At 36.3% G+C, this 17671-nt stretch overlaps 1 protein-coding gene across 2 annotated transcripts in view; it reads right to left on the bottom strand.

Annotated features, from left to right (window-relative positions):
• Positions 1–17671, bottom strand: part of ADK (adenosine kinase) — a 276073-nt gene that overhangs the window by 185278 nt on the left and 73124 nt on the right. The window lies entirely within an intron of this gene.

The raw sequence follows: 17671 nt of genomic DNA on the forward strand, positions 1-17671 counted from the left end.
TATTCAAGATCTCTGTATTATTTTTACTCTATAGAAAGCAAGAAATGAAATGGGCATTATCATTAATAGTTACTGAAAAGGCATCAACATTCATGAAAATGGAGAAGTAAAAAGAAAGATCATCGAACTCCGAAATTCAAAATAGCATGATAAAAAGAGTTGAAGCAAATAAACACAAGAAGTATAATAATGGGTTATCATTTTTGCGTACTGTTTTCTCCTATTCCACAACTATTTGTGAAAGCAAAAGAGCACACTGCTGCTTTTTTTTTTTTTTTAATCCCAGTACTTTTTAATATATTTCCTTCCTGCAAATTAAAACCTGACCATAACTGCTAGCAGTAGTTAGGTGTAGTTACGTAAACATACATGTGCTTCTAAACAAATAACTTTGTTGAAGTCACGATCACTGAAGGTTTTGCACTAAAAGTTTCTAATGTGCATCATCTGGCTATCTCTTCCTTCCAGATGCCCCTAGAACTTCACAGAAAAGCATTTCTTTGAACTGCAGTTGAAATGTATGATTTAACAATTACTGTAGTCATTACGGAGTTCCATATAATATACCTCCACCAACAAATTATGGCCAAAAGACAGCACTGTCCAATTCAGAAAAGAAACATTATGCAATGTGCCTGTATCAGTGAGAACTGTCCATGTGCTGACAGTCCCTGCTCTAAGGAGCAGAAATCTCCATCTGATACCAATACACTCCGAAGGTACAGGAAGGGAGAGGGAATCAGAAGGTATTTGTATTGTTCTCATTTCTGAATCAATTTTGAACAAAGGCCTTAGGCAAAAGCAAGGCAGGCAACTACTTTAGACCCTGAAGACATGTGCCAACGTAGTAAAATCAGAGTTCCCCTCTGGCAGAGCACTCTACGTGAAAATAATCTCTCTTTTCAAGTATTTATAGCCACACGTAACAGTGGTATATCCATACAAAATAAAGCAGTCAGAGCAAATCACACATTCCTCCATCCATCCTGGATTTATTTTCTGTGTTGAGCAAGTTTACAGGTGATTCAGAAAGCAGTAAGATCTGAGGTCACTCATTTCCCTTGGAAGAAAGTTTCTGTGGGCTGATCATCAGCAAAAATCTAGGCCACAATCAGAAACGATATAAAATGGTCGTAAAATATATCGCTTTGCACTAACTTGACTCATTTGTCCTCTGTTAGGATGTGTAAGTTAGAGTTCATAGCTATAAATTACTTTCTGCTATCTGCAAATTTGACTATTTCTTTCCAGATTTTGCAGCTGTTACTTTTAATAGCTCCCCTGTTTCTGAAGAGGACAGCCGTTGTGAAAGATCTTCACCACTGAAGGAGCAGCGGTCCCCTAGGTAGTCCAGTCAGCACATGCAGGACTTTGAAATTTAGTACCATGGTCTGAAGCCAGTTTCAATATGTTATGGAGAAAACCGTATGCTTTCATTTCAGCCTTGAGTTGCCATGTTCTGCACCAGACGGCATTATTTTAAGCCCTGGGTATTTTCCAGGTATACTGCTGAGTAAACAAGCATGCAAGTCCCAAAAGTAAAATCTGTATCTGTCAAAATAACAGTACTGACTTCTGGTCAATAAAAAAAAAAAAAAAAAAAAAGCATTTTTAAAAGCTTTTACCCAGACTGAAGAAGATCTTAAGCTGTTTATCATTTTTAACAAAGTAAAATAAATTTTAAGTACTAACTTCTAGCAAAGGTTGCATCTTTCTGCTGGTATGACTTCTACACAGACCTGGTTCAGCCCCAATATATTGCTTTTCATTTATGTTGATACTTCTTGCAATCTTTTAAGTGATGCTGTCTGCACTGACTTGAAGGAAACACCCAATTATTTCATGTCTGCATACTGACATCATTTCATAATGCATGGGGTTTCGTGTGAACTCTAACTACCACATAAAGAAAACAGAGGTCTGAAACACCCCATGCAAGACAAATTATGCAACAAAGATGTCAGTTTCCATAGTGTATCGTTCCCAAACTTCCTTTGGTATCACTACTACTGATAGTAGATCCAGCATTTGGATCTCTGAGCTATGGGCCAAGTAACAAACACAGATGTGGGAAGTCTGTCTCCATCTTTTCTTTCATTACCCTTCTGATTAGACCCTAACAGCAGATGCATTAAAGTGAATGCTTATGAGCTGCCAAGCATCCATAAAACTCAACATAACAGAGAGGCCAAGTGAAGATCCACAATAAGGGCAGAAGATAGACACTTTTGGAGTTTGTCCTTCTATCTGCTTTTCAAAAAAAATCTTAAGACATGAGAAGTTATTACACAGAAATAGACACAGAAGCAAATTGCTTTTCTTTTTCATCTTCCTTTTTATTTTAAAGCTGATAAACTGATTACAATTATATTTTGTAATCATGCACTATCAAAAACGGCTCTACTGCTCTCCTTAGAAGAGATGCAGATGTCTACAATTCAAGTATGATACTACATGACAGGCTGGACTCCACTCCTATGACAATATACTCAAACTTACTCCAAAAAAAAAAAAAGCAATAAAGAAACAGCTTCTTAAATTAACATTGAGGTGCACCTTCTATAAGAATATTATGTCACAATACTTGGCAAGGTAAGCAGTACTTGACAAACACTCTATTAACAAAATACCAATTCATCAATATCGAAGAGCTACCACAGCTACCGTTCCTTCCCAAAGATTACTGTAAAAATAAATAAAGCAATGAAGGAAGGAAGCTTCTTGTATATGACATCCTGCCACTGCAATCTGGGTCCTCTCATTAGAAACAGATGGGTAACCTGGAGTGGCTCCCTAAGAAAAGGCCATGTTCCCTTCAAGTTCAGAATAGTGAAAACAGGAAAAGCAACAAGAAAGCTGAATAACAAGGGAAGACTATAGATCCACAAGAGGTACAGGGAGTTTGTGCTAGAAAGCAAACACTGGCAGAGATCTGGTGACAAGGAGGAAATTGCATGGAGTTTGTCTCATGCCAGAAGTCATTCGATGTTCCCAGACTAGCAAACATAACCATCAAAAAACCCTACAAACAACAGAAGGGAGGGGTGGGGGCCATTTTTAAAATTTGTATTTAATCTGCCTCATCCATATCATTTTAAAACATAGCTTTATTAACAAACTGGGAAGGTTTGGTGTATTTTATATGCTCAAAAAATAACAGGAAGGGTAAATGCAGCAAGTGAAACAGGTCTCTTCTCCTCAAGCCAGATGCACTGTAATGGCGAAGTTCAATTTCAGTGGTCAGACAGCATGTGAGGACATGAGTTAGGAACAATTTTGTGTCTGACTTTTTAACTGAACAGAAAACCTGTTTTTCGCAGTCAAAACCCTGCTTTCAGTTGCCTTCAAAGTAGTATCCTAAACACATCTCATGACGTTGGTAAAATGAGAAAAACCTGACAGGAACACAGGGCAGATAATGGCCAAATTCTCCCCCTTCTCCAACACCTTCTGGAAAAATGAAAGAATAATTACAGCTCACTTTGATACAACTAACAAAATAATTCATCAATATTTCTCCATGAACAGATGAAAAGATATATGAGAGAACCAAGAACCCTAAATGCCAGCTCACTCCATCATGTTGCAATTAAAAAATAATTACCTGATACAAGTTCTTGCTTCCTTGCCTTGGAACATAGTTACTATAACTCAATATTTTTAATAAAGCATGCTATGACATTCTTCATTTCATAAGTGAAGGTACCTTGGAATTTAATTATTAATCTTTAAATTGATTTTAAAACTTACCTTGCACGCAATATTTTCCTAAAGGAAGCCTGAATGTTAATCCTGTGCTGCCTCTCCAATTGATGCATTTAACTTTTTTTTTTTTATTTTATTAGTAAAAAAAAAAAAAAAAGAGTGCTATTGACATAAGGGTCCCTTACACAGGTAGCTTCCTACAATCAAGCCCCAGCTACCTTTTCATTTAATACTTAAGTGTCTTAGTCTCAGAATCTTTAAACCTTTGAATGGTATGTTATAGAAACAAAATATCACCAAAAATGTGTCATACTCAGAAGCTCACTGTTCTTTTATTTGCATATATATTCTGTGTGTACAGTTCACATTTTAAAACAGAAACTTGCTTTATTTTTAGCAGGGCAGCTTTGAGTCATGTAGTCTAAAATTCTAGCACAGTTAGATTGTCACAAAAAAAATCACACTTGGTCTACTTCACAGCAGCATTCCTAGCATAAAACTAAAATTTACATTATGCATGTAAATTTAAAAACTGTCATAGCTACAGTTTTTTAAATCATGTTAGTGCTTCTGAAAAGTTATATTTGTCATACCTAAAGTCTTTATCCAGCCATACTAGAAATAGGATGGCAGAAATGGAAAATTTCCCTTTCATTCCTGCCTTCTTGCCCTTTTTTTTGTTACCCACCAGTTCTGGATCATGCTAGATCACGCCTTGGACCCGAGAGCATGCTTAGTGGAAAAACAAGGTACACAGTCTCTTGCGGGACTACTGAAAAGCATTTGAAAAGAAGCTCGCTTTCAATCAATAATGATGGCAAAGCTTGTTAAATTGCCCAATTTATAAGATCACAGACTAGCTTATCAAAAAGAAAAGGGGTTGTGGGAATATTTATTTGAAACAGGTCTGAAGAAACAACCTAACTAAACAGGAGGATAAATGCTCAAAAGAGACTAATAATTTGAGTGTAATTCCTTTGCCTTCATTAAACGTCCTTTTCCTTACTTCCTCAAAAGAAAGATTCTGTTCTCCAGAACTGATTCCTTCTACAAAGGGAAGAAAATAAGAGGTTATCTTTTCTCTGATATGCAAGCTTTCATTTCCATGACTCCAAAATGTCACCTAATTCTTAGCAGGGGCAAATATTGTTTGACAAGAGAAAATACAAGAACATTTCAAAACAATTTTGAAAAATAGAATTTGAATGTGCTGTAAGTCACAAGTATTTTAAAAAAGCAATTAATGATATAATAATTCATTTAGTGCTAAGGTATAACTGCAACTTAAGTGTATTCCTGTGGTGCTAACTTCTTGGTATTTTCAATATTTCAATTAAATCAAGCTTTGGAATAATTTTTGAAAGAATACAACTTAAATAGACAATGCTTGAATTTATGGATCTGGCTCATTAGAGGCATCACCACTAGATCTCATTTACAAAAATAGGGCTAGATGGTTGCTGTAAGCAGCAGCATTAGTAAAAAGGCAATTTATGTCACCTTATTATTAAGATACCCATATTTCACATATGTCAATTGCTACTAAAATTAATTTGGGGATACAAATTTTTGAATTACTATAATTAGACTAATGCTGAATTTTTGGATTACCTTTCAATTATCATAAGCTACATTCAGAAGTTGAAAACACAACCTGAGATCAATTTCCTTCTTACAACTTACATAGCTGAACACCACTGATCATAATCTGAACAGATTTCTGTAATGCGTACCCTCTAGAGAGGAAAAAATGATTTTCAGGGCTCTCGCCTAGGCACAGAACTGTGACTCATGAGCAGGGACAGATTTCCATGGAATAGCTCAGTCGTGTTTAACCAGCAGCCTACTGATCCCATTCCCAGGAACCCTTGCCCTCACTGCAAGAGCAATTTAGTTGCTCATGACATATCTACTGTGCTACTGCAGCTGACAGCCTGGTAAATTAAAATAAACCAGCATCTATTTTCTCTTAGTATTTTGGTCTGCATGTTGCAGCAATTCAGCAGCTGTTACAGAACAAGCTGACCCATTTCTAGATCACAGGTGAGAACTACTGAAGCCACGTAAAAGTTACTTTGCCTTATTAAGCAAACACTCTGTAGTCTCAGCTTGTACACCGTGTATTTTGAGAACCAGAACAATGAGTAATAGTATTAGGCATTTATGTCAACAAGTTTCCTTCTTTGTTTAATAACAACCTAGTGTAGAATATGGAACCAATAATGAGTTATGTAGAACCTTCTGTCAGGTAGAGTCTTTTTCCACACTAGATGCATGGAAAAGACAGAAAGTTCCAGTTCATCTCCAACCGTCAGCCCTGGAAAGTTGTATTCAGAAAAAAATTAAAATCTTGTTGTTTTATTTATGATCTAAACAGAATGAAATCACTGTGATTTCAGGGTATATTTTTAAGAGACAGACTAACAAACTTTTTTAATCCTACAGCACATTTGCACCACTGTAATGACAGTGCAAGAGAGACTTCTGCTCTTAGGGCTTACAAATATATCTCAATGCATTAATGTTGCCCTTGACAGAACAAGAGTAAATCATTTCTTGAATTAATTCATTTATTCGGCAGACTGTAGTGTCATGAAGAAACTCAGTAATAACTGGGTGTAGTCATTTCACTTTACTATCATATCTAAATTTAACTCTTCTTACACAGACTTGTATATAATATCAAATATATGTTGTATCAGTAAACATCACTTAAATTATAAACTCTCTGCATCTAATGCCTAAAGATGTCTGAGTAAATCAAAGTAGGTTTCTCCTAAGAAGCATTGAAAAAGAAAAAAAAAAAAAAAAAGCTGTGTGTGTAAAAACAAGCAAGTTTATCCAAGTATTTTGTTTCCTGAGGCCAATCTGTAGTGATTTGGGAAAAAAATGCAAACATACTTCAAACGTGGTTCAGTTAGTCCTGATACTGTGCCATGTCTGAGGATGGGGGGAGATTCTCAGGTAGATACTACAGTGAATAGCTAGGGCAAGTATGCAAAATCTAACTATTCTGCATATATGATCCTTCTTCCACTCAAGTGAAACCTCAAAGTAAAAAGCAGAACACAAGCACAGAATTTGATACAAATACAAACCCATCAACTTTCACTGATCATTAGGTACAGCATAACAAGAAACTAAGCGGAGCTGCTGCATTTATGTCTGAAGAAATTCAGAGTACACAAGAGGCACGCTTTCCTTTCAGATCCTGTGACCTTTTTTGTGCACACCTGCCAAATACTCTCCTAGAGTTGTTTGAAAGTGGTAACTGGCCAAATCCTCCAGAATAGTACTTTGCAGCAGGAATAAAAGAACTGCAAAACTCAACACGTATCAGAAAAGTAACAAGCTAGAAAGTTTAGATTTTTAAAACAAAACAGAACCAGACATGAATACCAATAAGCATACCCATAGACCGGCTCTCACAGCCTAGGTGTAGGTTAACTGCTGATGGAGCAGTCCAAGGACAACACATTGCTATGGGGTGTTCTTTACATTACCCTATATGCTTTCTTTGAAGGGGAAATCTTGCTCTTTTCCCCTAAAGCACATAATGGTAGTCACTGCAAAGGCCAGTTAACCATCCAGTGTACAGCACCGACTGGTCAGGCAATCCTACGTGTTCCTCTGAAAGCATGCTCAAATCGGAAAACACTATCCTACCTCCTGATCAACTGATCAAATTAGCTGTCCTTCTCCTTTTGCATTCTTAAAATAGGCAAGCTCCCATATTAAATTTCTATTCTGATAAACCATAATTATATTCATCAAATACACAAGAGACAGGTATACTAATTTACTATATGGCTACAAAGCAAGTCAGCAGCAAAGTTAAATTCACAATTCAGAAGTGCAAAGTCTGACATATGTAAGTTGCTGAAAGAGAAAGGAATTGTTTTAAGCAATAAGCCTATGAAAATATCTAATAGATACTGAGAAAAGTTAAACTAGAACTTTCAAAGGAAAGCAATGAGTCTTCAAGTATAGTATGTTACTGCATATATAGTATGCATATATAACATGAACCTGCATAGAGTTAAGTAACAGTAAGATTTTCAGTGTCTTTTTTTGGGAAAATTGTACATTCCCAGAGTATTCTAGAGATGTGCAAGAAACCCCTGTAATTTGACATTTCCGATTATCTCCCCACTGTATCACATCACTTAATGTTAATTAATTGCTAAAGATGTAGTTATGTAACTTACTGAGCTGCTAAGGATAAAACAGCTCCTGAGCTTCCAAGACTAGAGTGGCATGCCAAATTAGTACCAGTGAAGCACAGGAATTTGCCCTCTCTTCTGAGACTGCCAGATATACAAGTCTTTCTCCTTTCAGTGTCAGGTAATGGCTACAAATCAAGTAAATGTTATTCAACCATTAGTGCCATCAGCCGGTCATTGCATGGACAGTGTCACCACGTGAAAGGTTCTGAGCAGGTCGTGTTGTCACTCAGAGTACAGAAAGGTTGGAAGGTTCACAGGATGGCACCCTTAGTCCCATAGATGTGGCTCTGTGATACCTCCTGCTGTTGACTTTTTTAAAATAAACCCCAACCGATTATTGTGTTACCTAAAAACATGTTTGTTTTCAGAATAAGATTAAGTTATGGAATGTATTAATTCATCTCATTCTCATTTATAGCATGGCTCACAAGTTAGACGTGGCCTTTGCTAAAGCGAAAACAAAACCAATTAAGTTTTAGTCCACTCACTCAGCTGGATATTAGGTTAAATACAGAGCCCAGCTTCCTTGGTTGCTTTCGAAAAAAATCATTTTAATTGTTTTTTATAGCTCCAAAATATGGTGTTAACAAAGCTAAACAGGCATAGAAACTGGATCAAGCAACAGGCAGCTGAAAACTGCTACCATGTACACAATGTCTTCCGATTCCATGTGGATGACTGATGTTTGATGACTCTGGAATACGGAAGCAGTTTTCAAACATTTAAATAAAATACAATCGTGGATGGATGAACAGAGGCCATGTGCACACTCCAAAGCTCAAACACAACAACAAGAGGAGAGTTTCAAGGTCCTATCTCACTAGACTTGAGGGGAAATGCGATTGCACAACTATTCACTGTTTTTCCAAAGTGATTTTTGATGTCTTACTAAGGAAAGACACTTTTCCCATGGTTCTGTTGGTGCTGCTGGTGAGGGACATGACCTGAAGAAACAAGTCTATGTGTTTCAAACAGGTGAGTTCACATGACCACTGGCCAGCCACTCAATTCTGTGCCCAAGCAGGACATTTATACTACAGTGTTTAACATTTACCATCTGTCTGCAAAGCCTGTTGTAGACTAACAATGGTATGACTGGAGCTGCCTCATTTTCAGTAGCACAAGTTTAGGCACCTTGCATTGAAGGGCTTTGAAAATGCCCCAAAGAGAAAGAAAAATGCCACAGACTCTTTAGAACGTGGTTTTCTGACTATCCTACTATTTGTTGACCTTACATTCACAGTCTACAAATGTGTACAAAGAGTTGTTGTACACAGTTATTACCTGCAAATCACCAATACCAGTATGCATGCGGGGGGGGGCGGAAAGTTTGCTATCTTTAACCTTGAAAAGTTAGGTCCTCCAGCACCGCATCATTTATTCCCAATACCTGGTCCAGGACCACAGAAACAATGTATGGGCTTCCTTCCTAAGTCCAAGAAAGCTTGAGAAGTACCCGGATTTCTAACCTGGGGAAAACTTGGCTTGGAACTTTACTGTGTTTGCCATAGTGCTAACATGGTTTTGTTGCTTTTTTGAATTGTTGCACGTAGCTCTGATTAAGGCTTTGAGACCAACTGAGGTACAGTGGAGAAAATGGTTTAGTGGGGGCTGTTAGCGTTAGGTCAGAGGTTGGACTCGATGATCTTGAGGTCTGTTCCAACCTAGAAATTCTGTGTGATTCTGTGATTCTGTAATCTTTTCGAAGTATGTAAATATTCCAGAATTTCTCTGGTATTTGCGGCCTTCAGCTGAAGCATTACAACAAAATGACTCAAGCTTCCCAGTGTTACAATTCTGAAGGAGGAAGGCTGTTCTGTCAGAAGCACAGCCAGATCACTGCAGTGCTGTTACAGGCTATTTTGGAACTGCACATTAATTACAGCATGTTCTTAAAAGAAAAAATTAGTAAACTGATGTCACTGGCATGTGACACTGTCCACCACAACTCTAACCATGGGACACCATCTTTGCAATAGTGGGAAGAGCTACTTTTCTATTTCCACAGAGACAGACTTATTCAAATGATTGTTTCTGTCACCACTGAGACATGTTTTGTTATTCCTTTACTAAGGAAAAACTCATGAAGACTGGCCACAGCATTGTGGCCAGATGCTTAAGAGGTTCAGTCTACTGGCTACTAGCACAAACTTTAGCAAAGCATATACAAGAAAAAATAGCAGCAAATCTCAACAATTTGTTTTTTCTCCTTTCTCCTCAAGAGCTTTGCGAAAGTGCTATCTGACTGGAAGCCACGCTGTTGGTGTGTTATGCTGCAAGGCATAGCAGAGACACGCTGGAGCTGGCAGAGGAGGGAACACATCTCAGGATTGTTGTCTGGCAGAAAAGGTGAGACTATACCCTAAGTTTATTAAATCACAGAAAAGAAAAAATTGGTAGGGAACACTTTTTCATACTTCTTGAAAGCTGAATTAACTATTGAAAATATTGGAAACACGTGTTTGCTGGGGCCACCAAGAGCATCTGAGTGGGAGGATGTAATGAAGTTGCTTAAGGAATATACAGAGCATGAGGCCAAAATGTACTCTCTGAGGAATTTAAGATTCTGACCCAAATGGTTCAAAAAGCAGGGCACCTACCTCTCTATTCCACTATTCTAGAAACTGTTTTGAAGAAAGCCATTTGTGATATCAGTATTTAAGCACACAATAAGCAGAACAGAGAACGTTTATAGTTGATAGCATGATGGGCTCCATAGCAGAATGATGGGTCACACAAGTTGTATCAACCTCAAAACACAATTGAAAAGGATGTTGGTGTGACTGCCCTTTTAACTTTTCCGCTACCTCTCTTCCAGTTATGCATATTCAATACATTCTGAGAACTGCTCCTGAGCCAAACCTTTCCTCCTGCTCTGCCTCCTTATAATTAAATATAATTTAATTAATTTAATTAACTGTATAGAAGTGATACTGAAATTTTCACTAGCAAGGAAAAGATTAAATTCATTACAATTATATGCCTATTTATATAGAATTATAAGAAAGTGAGGAGAATCACTAAATGATTGAACACTGAAAAAGTAATGTGTTATGAACTTTGTAGAGTAGATATGGTAATAATGTTTATCCAAGGGTACTACCTTACAAATACATGCAAATTAATTTTAACCATATAGCCAACTGCAGGGAAGCAAGTTATAAATTTTACAAAATTATGGTGTTATTAATATATATATATATATGAATGTATTTTTAAAAAGAAGTTATGCCTGCAAGTATTTTTATAGATAAATCTGTAGTTTTACAGACTATTTTTGGATTAAACACAACATGACCCAGTAGACACATACATTTAACATAAAATCAAAGTTTGGCTAATTACCCAAAGAACAAATAGTAAAAATTTAAAAAACATCTAACTCTTTAGCACATTACACATACCGTAAAAAAAGCATGAATCAGTTCATTTTTCAAAATTATATTTCTGAACTTATTGGTTTATTAGAATGCTAAAAAGCCCAATCACTTTAGATCAGCAATGCTAGATTGGGTTAGAAGCATAAAAGACGGGATGAAGTTGCAAGTCCTTGAAATATAGGCTGACAGTGGGTGTCATACTTCCCTTAACTACAGAATACAGTGGGACTCAAATGCTCAGAATAACTTACCATCATATGATTTCCTCTTATCATTATTGCTTATTTGATTAGTCATTTCAATCCACACATTATTCGGAGTAAAGGAACACAGACTGTCATTTAAAACCAAGCTTTACTGACACATCTAACAACAGTATCTAGGCTTTTTGCAAAAGATGTTGTACAACCACAAAAGCTTACATTTGGATAGTGAGAGGCAGTGCGGAAAAAAACACCAAAAATCACTACTATTTGATATTATAAAAACATTTTTGTAAAGTCCCAAGAGTATCTATAAGAAACCTTCCAAGAATTATAAACTTATGTTTTTCCCTTATCTGCCAGTTCTACAAATTCAAACTGAAATGTGTCAAGCTATGTTCTTCCAAGTTCACCTGGCATCACTGGTAATAAAAATTGTATAATGAGAATTTCACAGTTCTTCTGAGAATGAATAAATGACAGAATATAGCTCTCTCTAATGGCTAAGTTAGATCCATTCTAACACTTCAGCAACAGCAGAAGTGTTAGAAAGAAAATAAGCTATTAAGAAACTGAGTGTAAACTAAGAGCACCCGTTCAGAGCAAGAAGAATACGACATTCTTTATATGCACTTTCAGAAAAACAAGAACAAAAACATGCTGTTTGTTGCCAAGGTTGTGTTGTTTAAAATCCAAGTTATAAAATGCTATCAAGTTATACTTGAAATCCAGCACTTGAGTTAGAAAGATAAAACTTCAAAGACTACTTATTCTAAGCTCAGCACTCCAAAATCAAAATAAACACTGATAAAAATCACGCAAATATGGCCTGGTCAGCAATAGCCTGCACGTGTGGACAGGGCATACATCTGCTTTAGATGCTTTAAAGTCATGAGCCCTATTAAAAGATTCAGATTTTTCCCCTTTCCAGATCAATGTCTGGTACTAGACAGGCACATAGTCTTAATTAAAATAACAGAAAGAAGCTGAGGAGTAGTAAGACACTGTATTCACATATCTGAATTTAGTTTGTTGGCAGAACTCTAAAACAATACATTATTTATGAACTGCATGCAGTTACATGTATGCATATTTTACAGATCTAATATAATGGATCCAATCATTTGGAGGGATTGCAAGAGCTCAGATTAAAGCAAGATGTCACATATCATATTAGATATAAAGCCAAAATTTAATGAGACAAGTAAAGGTCAGAGTAGCAGCACATTGCAGCTTCAACTTGATACCCCCATTCCTCCCTGTTCTTAAGTGTGCAACATAACTTTAACTTTAAACACAAAGCAAAACAAAAAGTCAAAATAAAAGAACAATTCCAATGCACAGATCAGCAAACCAAAGGTAAATTATGTTCTACTCCAAAAACTAAATGATTGCAATTCAGTTTATCATCTCTAGTCCTCATTTCACAAAGCACCATCAAGCAATTCAGTAAGTAATGCCCGAGTACTTCAATCCAGAGTTTGAAGTTACTAACACTCCCTAACAGTGAGCCAAGAAAAAAAAAAAAAAATCTCAACAACCATGCCTAACAGTAACATAGTGCCTCCATTACCTGCATTTTTGTTGACAAGCTGGACTCCAACTGCTTTCTGTATTGTACTGCACACAGGAAAACCTTCTACCATTACCTCTCTTTCCCTCTCCCCATTTTTTTATAGTCTGTCTGTTCTTGACTAAACTTTCTACTCAGTACTGAAGTCTTAAAGGAGAAGGTAATTCTTTCAAGACTACTTTTCCTTAAGGCCTTTGAATCCAATCTGTTCTGGTTACCTGTTCTTTTCCAGATGAACTAACTTAAATTAGCAAAGTATTAGCAAATTGCAGATGCAAGTGGACAATGGAAAGCACATTGGTAAGAAAGAAAAACGGCTGGGACAGTAAGAGACACAGAATAAGAGCAGCATTGTGATTTTTATATTGTTTTTCTCCTTCCAGATTATTTTCCATCCTCTTGAGCCATTTTGTCTTTTCCCTCACACACTTTTCTTTTTCCGTTTTCCTCACTTTTTTCTGTCGGTATTCTTCTCATGTAAATTCATATTTTGAAGACATAATTTCAGGTTTGTTTAAAACTCATTAAGGAATGAGAAAACTCAAATCTCAGTTATCTTTTCCATTTTTATGCCTATTACGGTCATTTCTAGAATACTCTCTCATTCATAACTTCACTTTGGTCAAGCCAAAATCACTTTGACCTCCTCACTCTTCTGAAGATCAACATATGTTCAACCAAGATTGATAGCCCTGAAGACTTGAATATAAACATCCTATCTCAGTGGCTTTATTAGTGTACTTCTTAGGTCTTCCCTTTCACCATTTTCAGGGATTAAAACATATAAATATTGTACCTATGAAAACACTTATACAATACACTACACAAAGAAATAAGAGTGATTCTTCAGGGTTTCTGTTCCTTATTCCATCCCTATGACCATTATTTTTCATCTCCTCAATTTATAAATCAGTGTTCTGGACTTCTTTTGCAAGAAAATTGTTTTTTATTTGCTCCTTCCTTTTCTTTTTACAGAGCTTTCACCCTCCCTGATAGTTGTTTCTTTCTGCTTGCATTACATGTTCAGAAATCTGTGTCATCCACAGCACTTCAGAAGCACTTCTTCAACAATCATAGAATCACAGAATCATCGAATCATTAAGGTTGGAAAAGACCTCAAAGATCATATGGTCCAACCATCCCCCTACTACCATTGTCAACCACTAATCCATGTCCCTAGGCATCCTTTCTGTTGTCCTTACCACATCTAGACCTTTTTCTTCTTTAAACCTGCCAATAAACCCTGTCCCCACAATGCACACTTAGGGCAAGGCACAATCAGCTTTTTGATTCTCACAAACCTCCAACCATACCTTGATTCTGCAGCATGCCATACATTTAAAATCTGTCCTACAGCAAGACAATATCGAAGAAAATTACCAAAATTCCCTTTAGTACCTTACCTGCCAAAATCTGTCTTTAAGGCTGCACACATTAGATCTTTCATTTCTGTTAAGTTGCCAGAAAATTCTAATTAATTCTGCTCTTCACAGCTTGACTGCAGTTCTGGTTAATTCTTTGTATACTTTTACAATCTTCATTTCCACTATATTTGCTGCTTTAAACCTTTAGTTCCAAAACCCATGATTTAAGCCTCATTTTCTTTCCAGTTTTCTTCATAGCTCAGAGCTTCTTCCTATTGCCTCTTTCTGTACTTACCATCTCAAATTTCTCACACACGATAAATACAGTACTTCTACGACTACTTTTTCTTTTTTTTTTTTTTTTTTTTAAAAAAAAAAAAAGTCGTCTTATCCTTCTCAGGAATATTCTCCTCAGTGAAATCTACTCAACAAAGAGTATTCCTATCTTTACAGGCATGACAAAAAAATACATTGAAAGAAATATCCAAAATATATGAGAACGTTTAACAGAAGTGATAATCACCATACATCATGTAAGCATGCTTATGGACAGTTTCATTTTTCCTTTTGCAACAAATACTTTAAGTTTGCCCACTCATTCTGCCTTTGGGTATTTTGGTTTCAGCATAGTGCTGCTTTTCTGACTCTTAAAGAAGCAGATAATTTGAAACAAACAACCTCAATGGCCCCCATTCATTAGTTGCTTCTTAAGTTTTTCCCCTTTTCTATTCCAAACACTTAATTAACTGTTGTCCAATTTTCCTACTACAGTCCTTAATACACTATTCCCACTCAGAAACAAACTTCTAAAAAAAGCAGTTGCCAGACTTCAGAGGCTGTTTGCTCATTACCAACGATTGTACTCAAACTGTTGTATTCCACTGCAGTCAGTTTTCCAATGATGCTTTCCTTCAACATGCTCTTATTCTTACCAACTTAAAAACTCTCAAACAAAATTTCAAGTTTTTATCTCACTTTTTTTATTATTTTTTTTCCCCCAAAGGTATACCTACAAGGTAAAACAAGCTGAAAAGTTTTAATAAGAGTTTTATTCTTGGTATTTCTTCCCTGCTTATGTTCTTGGAGAGAACCTACATTCACTTTGAGTGTTCAGAGCTCTGAACTTATTTATTGGCCCCTTACTTCTCAACCAGCACTCAGGCTTCTTGAATCAGTCTTTGCTTTCTCCTGCTGTAAAATATAAAAATATATTTGCAGCAATACTAACTGGAATATGAAATATAAAAAAATATTCCAATTAATATTGCTGCAAAAAGTCTCCCAGAATTTCTAGTTTTAATTTTTGGTTTACATTTAAACTTTTCCCCTCATCCTCAAGTTTCTTCTTCTGCCAAAGCTTACAGAATAACAGCTTCTTTTAAGATTTCCAGAATTCCTTTTTCTCTCTCTCACCCTCCCATCCCTCATTTTAAAGCCTTTTAGTGATGTTATGTTATTCATGCACAACTGTTTGAAGTTTCAATCTTACTTGAAACAAAAACTAGGAGATGACAACCCTTCTGGAGACAAATTCAATTCCAGATGGCAACTGGAGCTGAATGAGGCTCCCAACTCAGAGCCAAGGTAAAGGGATAAAGCTCACTGACAAAAACTCATCAGCATAAGAAAGGAGTATTGACATATAAACTTCTATGTTTCACTGCTTTACATTTTTTTTTTTTTCCATTCACACTATACAGATTCTGTGCACTTCCTAGTGTAATTATTGAACACCTTGACTGCTACACTAAAAGGCAGTTAGGTATTTAAACAGTTTAGAAATAAATTAGCTGAGGTCAAATAGGTCATTTCAAAGAGAAATGGAAATGAAATCCTAGGCTCTTTGAACACTTCAAAGTTAGCAGTTCTGAATTTACCATGTGCGTGTGCTTCTTCTAAGCCTCTGCAATCTAGAAGTAAGAATTTCGTGACTGTACTAGTAGTTGCAGAACTCCCTCCAAAAAGTTGACCTCTACTCACCTGTCATGGAAGAGATTGGTTGACCAATGGGTCAAGCAACAGTTTACTGACACAGAATTCAATTAATTACTTGGTTAGAGCTCTTCTGATACAGTTTTGTGTTGCTGTTTTTTAAAATATCAGAAGCAAAATTGGCTTGATGACAGAGTAACAAACTAAAAAGCTGTGAAAGCTGTCTGCATTTAAAAAGAATTGCCATTTCAGAATTACAATTTTATATACAATCAAGTGCATACAATTTAGATTTACCTCTATTGAGAACATTTTTCTCTACAGAAACATTTGACAAGACATTTAGGGTTTATAAACATGAAGACCTCAGTAAAAGACCAGCCATATTTCCTCATAGAAGCCAGCCACGGTAGGTGCATTGGGAACACATTTAAAGGATCACTCTGTTTTCTTCATAACCTTCCCACCCCACACGCACATTAAAGTACCAGCCATAAGCAAGTATCAGACAATTTTGGTAGTTTGAGTCCAACTCTGAAATAATAAAAGCAGCAACTACTTGGACAAAGAAGCAGCAACCACTAGTATAACATTTTTTCCCTTTTTATTGGTGGTGGTGGGGAACCTTTGTTAATTCATAACTTAATTTCTTCCAAATGTTCATTTAATGTTATCTGGCAGTAAGTTTTAATTATATAGGAAGTGTGGAAGTTAATAAGCCAGGATCATTAACAAAAAGGTTATAAATATAGTTTGTATATTTTTAATTATAGGATTTGTACATCTATCACACAATCTAAAAATATACACACGAGTATGTACTTTTTATACTTCTACACAAGTTTATACTTCTTTACAAGTATTTTGACAAAAGGCATGTTTTACTTGTAAAAAAATCTAACTACACCTCAAACCCAATTCATCATTACTGTTCTTCATCATACTAGCCAGAAAAAATATCCTTTTATAAAAGAAGCTTTGCCTTTCAATCCTTTATGGACAAGCTTCCAAGTTCCTACAGGATAAATGTGATTAGCATCACAGAACAAGCAGGTCCCTTTTAGCCAACCTCAAATTTATATCTAGTTGCTTGCGGACTCATTCTGGCCCGTGACAGAAACCTCCACGGACAGTGATCAAAGCTTTTGCTAAGCAAACTGTGTTTAACCATTCCCCTTGCACTTTTTTTCTTTACCATGGGAGGACTCCTCACTGCACCTAGGGACCTTGTCCTTGCCTCTTTGCTCTTTTGCTGTACATCTATGAGAAAGGCCTGGCTTAATCTTCC

Source organism: Anas acuta, chromosome 7 (genome assembly GCF_963932015.1).
Source record: "Anas acuta chromosome 7, bAnaAcu1.1, whole genome shotgun sequence".
NCBI lineage: Eukaryota > Metazoa > Chordata > Aves > Anseriformes > Anatidae > Anas > Anas acuta.